This window comes from Dipteris shenzhenensis, chromosome 18 (genome assembly GCF_047967505.1).
Source record: "Dipteris shenzhenensis isolate YYH24624 ecotype China chromosome 18, Dip_SZ_1.0, whole genome shotgun sequence".
Taxonomy (NCBI): Eukaryota; Viridiplantae; Streptophyta; class Polypodiopsida; order Gleicheniales; family Dipteridaceae; genus Dipteris; species Dipteris shenzhenensis.
Window position 1 is genome coordinate 30,755,836 of NC_141613.1, and position 15,926 is coordinate 30,771,761.

Below are 15,926 nucleotides of genomic sequence, written 5' to 3' on the forward strand. Positions count from 1 at the left end.
GAAGTTTTTGAGTGTTTGTATTATTGGTGTTGTAGTTGATGTTGAAGTCACACAGAATAGTTGTATTTGCATTGGCCTCCAATCTTTGTAAAAGTACATTCAACATTGCAATCAATGTTGTAGTTGGAGTTTGTGGTGGCTTGTATACATTGATTATTGCAAATGTGTTTTCGAATTTGTCATAGAATGTTGTGAGAAGTGCTTGGCGTCTTTCATCAACAATTAATTTGGTGTCTCTTAGTTTAATTTTGCTTGTATAGCATGTTGCTATTCAAGCCTCAGATATATCTTCTATTGAGGTGAACATTGGGAGCTTCAGTTTGTTGGAGTTGTTTGTGTGTAGCTCTTGAAGGCACAAAATAGTTGCACCTAGTAGGCTTTTATCTGCCAGGATGTCCACCATGTGAGTGTTCTGCAATCTTGTGTTTAAGGATTGTATTGTGAAGCGATCTATGTGTTGATTGTTGGAATTGATTTGCTTTGGCATCCATTGTCGTGATGTCCTCAAGCGATTTATCTCTTGTAAAACGATTTTATCCACCTTAATGTGTCTAGCTTTCAACTTGTTTACAAGGTACAAGTTTTCTAGATTCCTCACTCGTGAAAGTGTCATGTGGACAAGGCCATGGAATTTGATGTTGGAGGGGTCAAATGCTAGTGCATCCATTTTAGCCCTTGAGAACGATGAATTGTTCTTACAGAAGCAAGCTGAATTGGAAATTGTATTTGTGTAATTGTGTTGAGTTTGTTCTTTCCGACTTGGGATTCTCTTGTGATTTGTCGAATTGGAGTCCAATTGGATGGGATGTTGTTCTTGTAAAGTTTGATGTTTTCAAGGCAAGTGTCTCCCTGTTTTAGGGTTATTGAAAAGGACCCATACACAAGGTGACTCTTGAATGTTTGCATCTTTGAAAATTCCATCTGCATCATTCACCATGCCATCCAATATGTCCAAGTTCCTAGAGCAGAGCTCAACTATCATATCTTTTTTCAGGCGCAATGTTTTGTGCAACCTAGCTGTGTTTTTAGCGTTGTTTGGGATAGTTAATGTTTTGTGTCTCTTGTCTATTGCGGGGATAGCATGTTCGTTACCTTGCAACAAATGGAAAATGTCTTTGTTGTGAATATCTTTTGCATTGTTGGTGTAGAATGAGTGTGGTATTGTTTTCTTGTCCAATGATTTCTCAAGTAGGTATTGTTCAAGTAGAAGATATCGGTTTCTTTGTGTTCAACACTTCTAATTTTGTTGAGGACGTTAAGATATTGAAGGTTGGTTTGTTGCATTGGCCTATGCAATTCATATTGGAGGACATTACTCTCCCAATATGATGCCATTGAAGATGTAGTATTGGAATTGTTCACAAATAGCCACGAGTCTTTGGTTGGGCTTGCTTGGCACAAGTCTCCACACAAGAGTACATCGACACCACCGAAAGGTTGTGAGTGGTTGTGTTTGATCTCTCTTAGGCGCATGTCCGCCGCCACAAGTGTGGTATGTCCAACCAGTGAAATTTGGTCGATCACAATTAGTTCCAAATCTTGGTTGAGAAGAGATAGTTCTTGAAGCTTTTCAGTGGACAAGCTTGTGTAGTGGCTTGCCATGAGTGGTAAGTGCAAGGTTGAGTGAATTGTTGTCCCACCAATGTTGAATGCTACTTTTCCAGTGTAGGCTAGAAGAAGAACCTTTGGGAGCTCAATGTTGGGAATAATGTCGCAACAGAGCTTGCACAATGGCTAGCAAGGTGAATGTTTTTCCCGTTCCTGCATTTCCTGTGAGAAAAATGTGAAATTTCTCATCTTTGTCAATTCTTTTTTTAACATTATGTCATCTAAAAGCAAGCGTTGTTCTTAATTCATTTGTCTAACCACTGTTGTAGTATTCTTGGTTAGAAAGTAGTTTAGAAGTTGTTGAAGAAGTGCTTAGGAATTGGTTTGTTCTGATTTGCTTTGGTATGTCAAGTGTAAGGTCGTACTTTTCAGTATTCTGAATGTTAGTGCTTGTTTTTATTGTGGTGGATGTATTATTTGTAGTTGAAGAGGATGAGTTTTTCTTGGGAATGAGCTTGTTTAACTTGTTTCTTTGTATGTCAATTATATGCTTGTACTTCAGGTATAAATCATGCCATGTTTGGTTATTTTGATGTAGAGTAGGCTCGTTGTTGTGAAAAGGGAGGAAAAGAGTACACAACTCTTTGAAATAGTTTTCAGGATCCTTGTGCTCACTGTAGTTGTTGAATCTAATGATTTTTGGGCTCTTGCATTTTGTTGTTGTTTGCTGAATTGCCCTTGATTGTGTATTCGCTAACAAATTCAGCCAAGCAAGTAGAATGAAGACTTATTTCACGTTTGCAGTACTTTGCGATGATGTCATAACAAAAAATGTCTGTACTGTCAGGGTGTAGCTTTTCCATTTGTGCCCGTCTTTTTAGTAGAAGTGTTCTATTTTCTGCAATGTTTGTGAAATTGCTTGGTGGAACTTGTTAGCGGCAACAACAATGTTAAGTAGGCTGCTTGTTACGAGCTTATGTGTTGTGTATTGAGAATGGCATTTCCAACCTTTCTGATTCGTTCATTGGGTGGGTCTTTTGAAGCACTGTTCCATGTGGGTTTAGGATAAATTGAATGTCTGTATTTGCACACCATAGCTTTGACATTGTGGGGTTGAAGTTGTTAGTGAAAATGTTCTTAGGACTTCTTCTAAGAAACAACGTAGGTTGAGAGATCGTTGATCTCAACGTTTTGATGTATTCTTCTTCTGTTAGGCAAATTGCTAGAAGACAACTTGGATGGTCCATTTGGAGTGTTTTTTCGTCCTCAAGAGTTAACTTTACTCGTTTGATGTTTTGTTTTAAGGTGCTTGATTTGAGGTCTTCTTGTAGGGGAGATAATATAGTTGTTCTTTGCATTGGCACTCTTGGGAAGCCAAATCTACATTTTCTCTTCCTCTTGAAGCAGGTTTTTTGTGCTTGTGTGTTTGAATCTCACATTGTTTAAGCGGAAACAATGAAATGTCTTCAGAGATATATTTTTCCTCAAATGTTTCTATGTCATTGTTTGATGCAAGTCCAGGGGTAGGGGCATCTTCAATCCATAGAAGCCTATGATCGTGTTGACTTCCTCTATGTTGGAATTCTGTAACAAAGAAAAAATCTGTTATCTTCCCCAAAATAGTGACATCCTTACGCAATAGTGTTTTCAGAGATTGGAACTTGTGAATGTAGTATTGAGAAGTTGTTATTGGGTTAGAGCGAATAAGATTGTGAATGGCCATTTTTTGATTTACATGCATCTCTTCATGTTTTTTTCCACTCAATTGTTGAAGGCATTCGAGTAGCGGTTGCCAAAGTTTTTCCGTTGCGGACAGTGTAACAAAGAAGGTGGGTGGACCAAGTTGGCGCAACATTGCAAAAACATTCTTCTTTAATTGGTACTTATAATCAGCTGAGCTGCGTAGATGTGTGAAGTCTCTATATCCTATGTTGGAGTGTAACAACTTCTCTATGTTTGTGTCGAGTAGTGCATCCTTCAGTTTCAATGTTTGCCCCTTGTTTTGGCCTTTTCACATCCGAACCCTAGTAGAGGAAAGGGCTTGTTGTACTAGTATCTTCATTGTTTTGAAGAAAATGTTTTCTATGCATAGAGCAAAATGTCGATCAACAATGAGGAGTTCCCAACTTGCAATGTCTTGGCAAGACGTCCGTTCAAGAAGGTTGTATTGTCTTTCATTGCCATAGAAAAGCTTTGGAAATACTAATTCCTAGCAATACTTGTCTTTGAAAATGATCAAGGGTGAATAACCTTCGGATGGAGCAACTACAATGGTATGGTTTTCAAAATCGGCCACTTGTTGACTATTATAGATTCCATGAACCAATGTGTCAGTCATTGATTGGTCCTCATCATCTAAATTTTGGAACGTGGTGTCTTCACGATGGAGTTGTTTCTCTTATTCTTGTATCACATCAATGTGCATTTCCCACAATGGATTTATGTTGACTTTGAATATCTTGTACAATGGCGAATACAACATTTCTTTCAGGGCAAGCATTGCCAATGTAGGTCGAACAACTCCACTCATGTAGCTATGCTTGTAGGAAAGCTTTCATTTAATAGACACATCAATAGTGTCTTAGTCGCTTAGAAATCTAGGGAGAAGATGTTGGGCTCTGTCCACATTTGCAAAGACATTCACAAGGCTACCATGGAGTCCATATTGCCCATCATATGATAATTCTCCAATTTGTGCGAATGGTATTCTAATGGAGATCAAATGTGCTTCTATGTTGTTCAATGCTAATGTGTAGTTCTTGGTTTTAGACATTTTCATGTTCTTCTTTGAGAACAAAAGAATTTTCTTTTGTTTCACTTGTTTGGAGCAAATAGAACATAATAATTTCTTTGATGAGTCAATGTTGGAGACTTTGATTTCATTTGACTCAAGAAATATGGCCATTGATGGGGTCAAATTGTTCAATGCACGGTGAAATTTTAGTGAGCCACAGGAGATACAAGGGAAAATTGGAGTGGCCTTAATCCTTTCCTCATATTTTAATGACAAATGTTTTCTTTTTCTCTTCTTGGATTGTGCAATTTCTTCTTGTCTATGTGTCCACAAACTTTGATTTTTTGTAGCTTGTGCTTGCGGCATTTGGGTAGAAGAATTATTTGGAAATGGCACTTGGCTGTCATTGAATGCCATTCTCGTCATCTTGTATTTTTTGTTTACTGTGCTTTGGACAATGTACTTTCTCTCAAGTTCAAGTGATTGATGTACTCTAGCAATGTCTTTTGCTGATAAGTCAAAATGTGTTATCACAAGTTGATTTAGCAATGTTAAATCTTCTTGTGCCTTGCAAATATGTGTGATTCGAACTCACTTCAATCAAAGGACAAATTATTTGGAGTAGAGCATGTCTTCTTGATTGCCCAATTTTCCCTATCATGGCCCTCTTTGTTATTGTAGAGCCATTAAAGTGTAGTAAATTGAAAGAGTGCCCAAATAAGTTAAGGAAATGCTGCAACACATCAACAATAATTGTGTATGATGAGGAATATTTTCCTTGCATATTATTAATATCAAAAGGACAATTAATTGATCTTACACTCAACATTTGCCATGGAGTGTTTTCTACAATTGTTGTGGCCATAATGTTTTTGAACATAGTATTCAACAATTGTTGATATGTAAAAGTAGGAAAGAAATGCAACAAGCACAAAAAATAATCTTCATTTGAAGGGAATTTTTGCAAGAAGGTAAAGTCAAGAATAAAGTTTTTACGTTGAAGTGCTTTATCTAATTCCATTGTGTTAAAAGTTGATCCCAAGCTACAATTGTAAGACAAAAGATGTTGAAAAGCCAATGATGTCACTTTGTTGAACTATTCCATTACAACAATCAAATGACAATACAATGATACTGAAAGATCACAATCACAAATTGTTTTGAAAGGCAATAACAAAGCTAGAGCTGTTGATTGTGAAGCTTCTGCTTGGTTTTGTTGTCTTGAGCTTGCCACGCGCCAACATCATGTCTGCCTCATAGAAGTCAAGGAAAGGAACATTCAACTGGAGAACAATGTCCACACATGGTCCCTTGAGCTGAACTGGAATCATCTCCGCATTGCACTAGTAAATATCACTGGTCAAACAAGGAACATGTACAATTGTCTGAACACTCTTGCATGAATAGCAATAAGGTCAAAGGTCATCTCGACTCACGTGTAGCCCGCTACAAGCGTCACATTCATATTCTAGCAAGTTTGCATTTATATTTGTGAAATGCAGTGCTCCAAGGACCTGCACAACCACACAAAAATAGTGAGTGTTTTTCTTTGGTAAAGTAGCAAGTGTAATGTTGAGGAAGCACAAACCACCTTTGTTCCATAGCCCAAACGGGCGACTTGACTTTAGAAAGCTGCCTTCAATGCATCTTTGATTGGACCTTCTAGAACCTCTGCAAGTATGGTGAGATCAAAGACACATATAGTCCTCTTGTTTTAATCACATGAACTCCTTATTAGTTAGGTAGAGGGAAGTTTCATGTGCTAGGAAAAGGGGAGAGGAAGCTTGAGCTAATGGGAGGATATGGTGATGGTGCACCTCCCCAATCTACTCACTCCTTCCTTCTACACCTTGACATCTCTCCATCTCCATTGCCATCACCTCGCTTCTCCCCTCCCCCCCTTGGCTCTTTCCACTGCTCTCCCTCGCCCTCTAGACCCATACCCCTAGAACATTACCACTACCACCCTCCTTGGAAATGGCCTCGAGAAATGGAGAAATGAATCAAACGATATGAAGAAGAAAGAGCAAAAAGAGAGGAGGACATAAACACATGGTGAAGGGCCAATAGACATACGAAGTATCCCCCAGAGTTATCAAATTCTTGCTAAATGCACCATTGATTGGCTAGAAGACACTCTTGAAGATGCCACTTGAAGAGGGAAGATTGTGACAGATACGGAGGAGGAATTTGCATGAGGTTGTGATCTAAAGGTATATAATCATGTTGCTTTTAAATTTACATTCATTTATAAACTTTTTGTATATATTAACAAGGAGAATCCATAACCTTTATAGTACCATTCGTTCAATGCAATATTGGCATATGGTAATCACTACACAGTAGAGAAAATTGATGTAAAGCACAACACATTTGATCAATGAGTCATGGCCAACTTTTTGCAAGACCATAGAGCGAGTAAGAGGGATACAAAATCTCATTGCAGGCGAAATGGATTATGTTGGAATCATACAAGATATTTTGCAAGTGAATTTTAGAAAATTTGCAGTATTTGTATTTGATGTGAAATGGTTCAAAGTCATCTGCAGAGGTGCTCAAGCTACAATCAGAAAGGATCCAAGTGGGTTTTTTGCCATTGACTCAAAAAAAATTGGGATGACCTTACTGACACATTTGTGCTACCCACACACTGTGAGTAAGTAAGCATTTTTCTTAATATCTAGATATTATTTGTCCTTCTACTTCGTTAAAGCTTGCATGAACATATCATGGATTTTTATCTTAGGTGGTGAAATGGAAGATCAAGAAATAGATGGGTTGGAAGCTAGCACTTCCGAAACCCTTCTACTAGAGTTTTGGAACATGAAAATAGCTTGAGTTCCTCAGAGGGTTTCTCAGACACTGACTTCGGGACCTCGATCGACATGTTGCAGATATGCGAGACTTGGCCACGGATGATCGAGAGGATGAGAATCATACTTACGATGGAGATTCCAGCAAGGCTTCGATTGATTAAAGGATGAAGAGCAAAACTGATACAATATATTTCTATTTGTCAATGGATTTCATTATTGAAAGGTGTTGGGTTAAATTCACCATGCTAATGTGCTCTATAGTTAATGGCTAATATACTTACAAAATTTTCGATGCTTTTATCGATGCTGTGTATTTTCCAGAGAAATTTTCAACGTTTTATCGATGCTTATATCGATGATTTCTTCAAAACTTAACACTGCTATCTCTTTGCTTATATTGATGGACGCCATTTTCAATGTAAAATAAAGTAAAAAGTGTCGATGAACAATGTTGAAAAAGAGGCTAATGGTAGTAGTGACTAGAGCCCACTAACTGTAACCCTCATGATTAGTGCCAGTAGTGGTGAGTCTAAGACACTCGATTCCATGTGGCACTCAATTAGGCCATTGTACACTGTCTATTGTGACCAAACTTGCTGTGGTAGTTTTGTAAGGATTCGGACTCGCCTCCCTTTGATGAGCTCAAGAATCATTTTTCCTTCCAAATCAACAAATTCACCAACACCATTATCATGAACTTCCACCAATTTGTATGGACTATCTCATCTAAATTTAAAACTAGGCTTCATCTAACCATACCTTGCATTGTATAATAACACAAGCATACCCTTTTTTTAGATTTTTGAGTGCAATATACCTGTCATGCAAAGCCTTCCTCCTCCTTTGAATGACTTGCTATGCCCATGCAACTCATAATCTTAGTTCATCCAATTTGCTAAGCTATTCCAATTACCACTTTACCACCTCAATTTCACCAAGATTATGTTCAACAGCCACACAAAAGCTCGAGTTGAGGAATTCCACATGGACCATAACTTCCAATCCAAAGGCCATGTGAAATGGAGAAAGATTGGTCATGACTTTATACACAATTCTATACGCCCATAATGTTGCATGCGATTGAGTATCCCAATCAATACAATTAGAATTAAAAGTCTAAGGACCAACTTCAGAGTCTTTTTGGTAGATTCAACTTGTCCATTATACCTGAGGTAGTAAGTAGTAGCCACCCAATGAGAAATCATAAATTGCTTTGTCAAAATGTCAAAGATGTCATTCATAAAATGGGTACTTTAATCACTTTTAAAAACTCAGTAGGATAGCCATATCTACAAATTATATTCTTAGAGAGGAATTTAACTATAGTGTAGGCCGAGTTATCTCTGATGAATTTTGCTTCAGCCTACTTATTAGCATAATTAGCCGCTACAATGATATACTTATTCTAATTTTTAGTTGTTTTTAAGGGTCTATTGAAATCAAGTCCCCATTGCTGAAAAGGTAGGGAAGCATTCTACCCATACACTAATGAGCATCACACTGAACTGTACATGTGCATCCTAGAATAGAGTGCTCCACCACAATCCTACTTGTAACACTTCTTGAGTTGTAAGATCACCTACAAAATAAACTCTAGCAAGACCTTTATGAGCCTCCGCGAGTACAATGGTACATTTCGTGGAAAAACCCACCATTATAACACACCATTAGCATATTGGTGATATAACCAACCACCAATCCAACTAGATTTCCAAGCCTTAATAGCAATTTGTCTGTGCCTATCTAAGTTAGACACTTGCATAGGAAGACTACCCTGCGATAGGTATTGCAACAAATCATCATAGTCAATTTCACAAAAATCAACAACAAAGAGATTAACATGAAGAAGCAAAGAAATAACCCCTAACATAGAAATAACCCTTGACTCGATTGTCTAGTGTGGTAGTCAATACAAACAATTTACTCTTGCATGCGGTTTTTCAGGTTTATGAACAGTCTCAAAATTAAAGTCTTACAATAAGAGTACCCATCTCACCAATTTACCTTGAATGATGGTCTTGATGATGAGATATGATAATACTTGTTGATCTATATTGAATATGAATTGATTACCCAATGAATAATGCTGAAATTTTTGAACCTTATAGACCATACCCAGGGTTTCTCTTTCCATGGTGCTATAGTTGCACTTGATCTCACTCACTAATATACTGGCACAATAGATAGGTAATCCAATTTACCCTTACCCTCTGGTTGAGCTAAAGTATTTCCAATAGAATATCTAGAAGCATCCACATGAATATGAAAAATGACATTCTATCTTGGTTGTCTAACAATGGGTGTTTTAAAAGCATGCTTGAGTGCATGAAATGCCTTAGATAACTTTGGTGTCCACTAGAACTTGACACGCTTCTTAGTGAACTCATATGATGGGGTAGCTATCTTAGAAAAATCCTGAATAAAATGCCTATAGAAACTAATAAAACCAACAAAAGACCTTAATTGAGTCAAACTAGTTGCATGGATTCTATAACTTTGGTTTTGCCAGGTTCAGTCCTGATTCCCTCCTTAAGTATGACATGGCCAAGCATGACCCCAACTCAGACATAGAAAACACTCTTTGCAGGATTCAAAGAAATACCAACCTATCTACACCTATCAAAGACTTCTTGGACACCTCAAAAGGGAGACTCTTTGTGGATGACTACTCGGAATCTTCCTAAAAGCTTCCTCTATATTGAAGGGTCCAAGTCATCTCGGATGCATATTCAGAATCGGCTCACTTCTAGTGTTCATATGGTATATTAGAAAACTCCTCTCTACACACAGCCAAGTCTTTGTCTATCTTGAGCTTATCATTGATTGTAGGTGGTTTCCTAAATCCTCTTCCTAACTCTATTTTTTTATCTTGTATGGCTCTAAATTCATGGCAGCGTCCTCTTCATTGAGCGCGTGTCAAACATTCTTTGCAACAATTGAATGACACAAAATGCTACTAAGGGTACGTTTCAATCTAGACACCTATTTTGTCAGCCAAGTTTGCAAGATGTTGAAGGCCTCAAACTATTCTGAGATTTTTTTTTAATGTAGTAGTTTGCTAAACCAAGTGGCTATTGTATCTCATCTTAGTTAGCATAGATTGTTGTTGATGGGAACTGTGTTCTCAATTCTATAGATTTCTATCCTCAATCTGCTCATATCCCCACTCAACACTTTCAACATGTCATTCGTCAGTAGGGTCACCAAATGTTGATAGTCTTTTTCCTTATTCTTGTGTTGAATAACTGTTTGTGGCCAAGATAAGTGCACGTGAACTCATAAATGAAGATGCTCTCTTTTGCACTCTATGGGTTACCTACTGTGCAGGGTTTTCACCTTAGTGTGGAAACAATTGGAAATAGACATCGTTGTAACTATCACAAAGTAGCACATCAAGTAGGCAAATTGTATGAAGAATGGTACAAAGTACTCAAGAAGGAGAGAAAGAGACAAAAGAAGAAAACCAAAGTCGAATGTATTAAAATCAATCTGCTCATTATAACAACTCATGGATGCACAATTCCTTGACAATTCCACTAATACCCTAACTGAGGCTCTCCTTCCTTTTCCTTGATTGGACTAGAAGCTCTATGAGTCCACAAACTAAGATAGAGTCCCTAGCTTAATGCTATCTTGTAGTCTATGAATAGTCTCTCTCAAGTCTCTTGGCACTCTACTATTTCTAGACTGTGACAAGCTCACTGCCTTCTAAATCTATTTCTAGCTAACTTCATGGATCACATCATTGGTTGGTGGTGGTGGTTGCCTGCATTCCTCTTGAATTTGTGGAGCATTCATCGTTTTCTATGGTAGCCTTGTTCACTTCCACACCACTTCCATATCGACTTTTGCGTAAGCTTGCTTATCCGAGTTCCATGCTGTTGAGTCAGCCATTCCTGAACCTTCTGTTAGCCAGAGGTTAACACACTTATATGCAACATGTTCCTTGTCCATTCTCCTTAGATAGTCAGAGTGGGAGGATCCTCCTTTAATGCGATACTTATTAAAATCCTACACTATGTTATGACATTTTTCCATTACATCCAAATCTAACTGATTTTGCACATTCCAGTACTCAGGACCTAACAACAAGCCTACGCTCTGTAGAGAAGTATGGCCCCATCACTTATTATTTCTCAAATAAGAATGCAATGTCATCTGTCTAGTTGTATTAAAGGAGGCATTCCATCCTATCATGCCAAGGAAAGCTTGTTCACAATCCCACCATATAATGAAAGCTTTTCCCAAAGTAGGCAACCTTCATATCAAAAGTTCTTAGTGCTAACATGACATGTCAACTCACAATAATTGCATCTTCCACTCCTTTCTTGAATACTATGTTTATAATCAGTGCCTTCACATCCCTTGATCTCTTTCTCTTGTCTTCTAAGGTCAAAGGTCTTTCCCATGCTAGATAATCATGTGAGTGAACTGTCTCTGTGATAGCATCATGATCATTTAGGACAGATTCCATTGTATAGAAATGAGTTTAAAATCTTGTGCCAACAGGTCTTTTAGGCACTCTTTGGGATTTTCGTCTATATATGCCAAGAATCCTCTGATGTGTCATTACAAATATTGCTTTGATCTTACATCATCCACAATTTTCTTATATGAAATTGTATCTATATTTTTGAACCAATCTTTTAAGACAAGGTCTAATCAATGTGCAGTACATCCAAGAAAGTAGAGGTGCTTATGTACTTTGTTTTCAAAATGGCATTAGCATGTCTACAATTTGATGCATTGTCCATGATGACTTGCACAACATTTTTTGATCCCACCTTTTCAATTATTTTTGTCAACAATCTACTATGTATTTGCCATATTTTATCTCACCACTTGTATTGTAAAAGTTATAGGAGGCATCCCCTTTGTGGAGACAATCATACTGATGAGAGGTTGATGAACATTCATCCATCCATATGAAACAATCATACAATATTTAAATCTCGATCATCAATGGCAGATTCCTTCACCTGCTATTGCATGTTCTCATATGCTATATCCAACAATGGGGTGTGCATTGCATGATAGGACTTCATGTAATCCTCCTTAATCTTGGCCCTGTTAATATGACATACTCACAAAAAACTTGGCAAGTGACTATATGAAAAAATTGTAATTGTATCTCCCAACCGATTCCAAATCTCTATGCTAGGAAGGATATTGGACAAGAATTAAAGTTTCTCTAGAGCAATATATTACATTTGCAACATTAACTCAAGCATTCTGAAGTTCAATCTTCCTCAAGGCTTATATGTTTATTTGTTTCTTATTTTGATTAAAAAAAATATCCTACTAGAAGAACTTGCATGATCAAGATTCTCAGTGCTTGTTCCAAATACTCTCGCTTGTGATACAGAACCTGTGACTATAGCTTCAGGAAACAAATCAACCATATCCCTCGATGCTTAATTGATACTGTATGATTAAGTACATTTTTGTCACGATTGATCTACTATCTCATTTGCATCGGGTCCTGTACACTTAGTAATCCAATGTTTACTATCACTCAAAAATACGCCTCTTATGCATGGTGCACCTCCACTCGCATCTTTTTTATGAGCCAGGCATCTCCAATGGATGTAGTAATTTTGTTTTCATTCCATAAATTTCCACTCAGGACTGGGTGTCTTTTTTGTCTTATCTCATGTACTTTGAGCTACTAATGATACCAAGAGGGTTGATTAAACCATGGTTGCTATAACTACCACAAGGCAATAATTTTTCTTTTTGTTTGTAGTGCCTAAGTACAATAACACTCCTATGAAAGAGAGAATATATCAAAACTCTTCTCTATGTTTGTCTAAGCCCCAATACAACCAAGCCTAAACTCTAGTCTTTTTCAAGAGATTGCCCTAACCCAATACAAATGAAGTAAGAAGCTCACAATCCCAACAAAAAAGAGAGGCCCTACACACCCTCAACAAGGTGTTCTCCTTCTTAGAGTTGGCGAAGACCCAATGCATGAGTGGCATAAGAGCTCAAAAACACCAAGAAAAAGGACAAGTTTAAAGCTTTATACAATGCACACTCTCTATACTCTTTATCTCCTCTTTATAGTATCCTCTTTCTTAGAATTGGCAAAGGCCCGATGCATAACTAGCAAAAGAGCTCACAATCCCTAAAAGACGATATGTTATAATCTATTGCACAAAGCACACCTACCCTATGTCTTAGAATTGGCCAAGACCCAATGCATAAGTAGCAAAAGAGCTCAAAATCCCATAAAGAGGATTCACTATTATATTGGCACTGTCACAAGCTAGATATTTTAATAAATCTAGAAAGCATGAGTTTACCATTGATATAAAGTAATATACCAACGGTATCAATATACTACCTGTATAATGTTTGATATTGGTGATATCTTGTAGATACTACTGGTAAATACATGTTTATCAAGGGTAGGTTAACTGATCAACAATTATTAGGTCGACGTGAATATTGATGTGAATACATGGTTAGGAGATGTGATTACCACACGTGATTACGTCGGCATGTGATCATGACATGGAAATCCTTGGGCCAAGGCTGGGTTGGGTGGGGATGTGTCAATAGGGTGTAGGTATACATAGAATATGTGCTTTATTTTTTTGTTTCTCCCCTTGCCATTAAATAGACCAAACATGTGCAATTTTGAGCAAAGTTTGGATGGCTCTATAGACTATGTGCTTTGGAATTTTCTTCCCTCACCCTTGCTTTTCCACCCCTCCATTGCTATTAAATATATGAAACATGTGTAATTTTTGGATTACATAAGCTTGCAATGAGGACTAATCGAAAATATGTGAATCTTATTATGAAATTATTGTCACATTGCAATTTGTCTCATTCCATTAATTATTTTCAAATTGTCTCATACTAGCTCATCTTGTGTATAGGGACATATCCATTAAAAATACTCACAAGGCATTAAGTATTTTCAATTTGTGTTATACTAGCTCATAGGTGGACATACTCAATTGAAATATACATATATAAATCCCATTTTAAGGTTCATGTTACCTCTTTTGGAATCTCCTATGTAGGAGGATTCCCAATAAAAGGTCAAAATTCGTTAGTAATAGCGAACTTCAAGGTGGAGTAAGAGGGGTGAAAAAGAGGAAGATATCCCTACCCCCATTCTCTCTCCCTTTTTTGCACAATAACTAAGAACATCCTCTTTCCTTCTTCGCCTTGTACTCCTCCTCTTTCTTTTTTGTTGTACTCATTCTCTACATTTTGCCGACTATTGAATGGCTATTGCTTCCTTGTTAGCCTCAACTTACTCTTCTACCTCAATTGCCTCTTGTTTGTCTCTAGACTTCTAGCATTCACATGTGTTTTTGTAGCAACCCGCTACCACTTTCCCTCCATCCATTGTGTGCGTGTGTGTGGGTGCACGTGCACGTGCGTATACATGCATGCATGGGTGCATGGGTGTTGTTAGGGTTAGCTTGCATTTCATGTGCGTTGTTTATGAGCACCTCTCTGTGGAGGGCTACTAGGGTAAAGGGGCTAGTAAAGAGACGAGTGCCTTGAAAATGTCAACATTCCCTCTTTTTGTCTCTATGGAAAGACCCAATAAAGAGGCATGAAAAAGGGGAAAATATGCTTAAGTGCATGTGGCATAGTACTAGCCCACCAAGGCCTTCAGTATTGGGTATTTAGGTTTCCCACCAAGTTAAGTTTTTTTTCTCATTTTTTTGGGAAAAAGTATATCCTCTATCTATTGCCATTCATGCAATGCCCTTACATTTTGGAAAAGATAAAGAAATCCAAAGGTGCAACCCCTTACACTATGAAAAAGATAGGGGTGCACAAGAGTGACCCCTTTACCCTATATGGATTGGAATTCTCGTGACTCCGCTTCTTATATACTTTTTAAAATTATCATACGGGTCTCTTTGGGATTTTTTGTTTGCTAGGGGCGTACATTGGTGTGTCTAGGAATTCTCCTCGATCCACTTAATTATTGCAGTGGTCTCTCTCTTTGCAGACGAGGAGTTTGAATTGAATTTGTGCTGCCATTGGGTGCACTGAATCCATTTGAAATTTGTGAAAACAAGATCGCCAACTTCAAGCCCGGGGCTTATGCTTGGACCAAATCTTTCGTAACCAGTTCAGTTTGGACAAAAAGATTGAGTGAGAATCGAGATCTCGATTCTCGACGCGGAGAAGATACGACTCACGAGGCACCAGTGACCACGGAACTAATACAAAGTGAAGAGCGGCTTCCAAAGTTAAAGCACAGTGTCTGAATCACAATTCATGCTCACTTCAAACTTGTCGTGGGCTGTCCTGGGGCCTTCGGCTTGAAGTCGCAACCGTCCAAACTGGCTGATGAAGGAATTGGACGGAAGCGCAACGTGAGCGTGATTCCAATTTCCGATGATGGAGGGACCAGTGAGCCATCGCTGCGTGGAGGATAGTAAAAGTAGATATGCGTTTTTTTGGAAGAAAGAGAGCGATGATTGAGAATTGCAGGCTTTTATCAGTGTATTAGTGTTGGTCACGCATGCAAACTCCAAGTATTTTTTACAATTTCCGTTGCAGTTGAGGAATCACTGGATAAAGACTGAAAGCAAAAACGTCGCACGAGCGAGTTTACATTCTCTTGTTTATGATTGTGGGAGCAATCAGAGAATGTTGAATGTATATTGACGGCGAAATGATTGCGAGTGCGGCCAACTTTGAAGTTTTCTACGCAAATGTCACACCTCAGGGACCAGCTTGTCCTTTCCTTCTAAAGAACTGAACTATCGGCTTTCGTTGATTCACTAAACTAATACAATTTCCATTCTTTTAAAAGGCCATGACTCCTCAAATTTGATCCAAAAGAT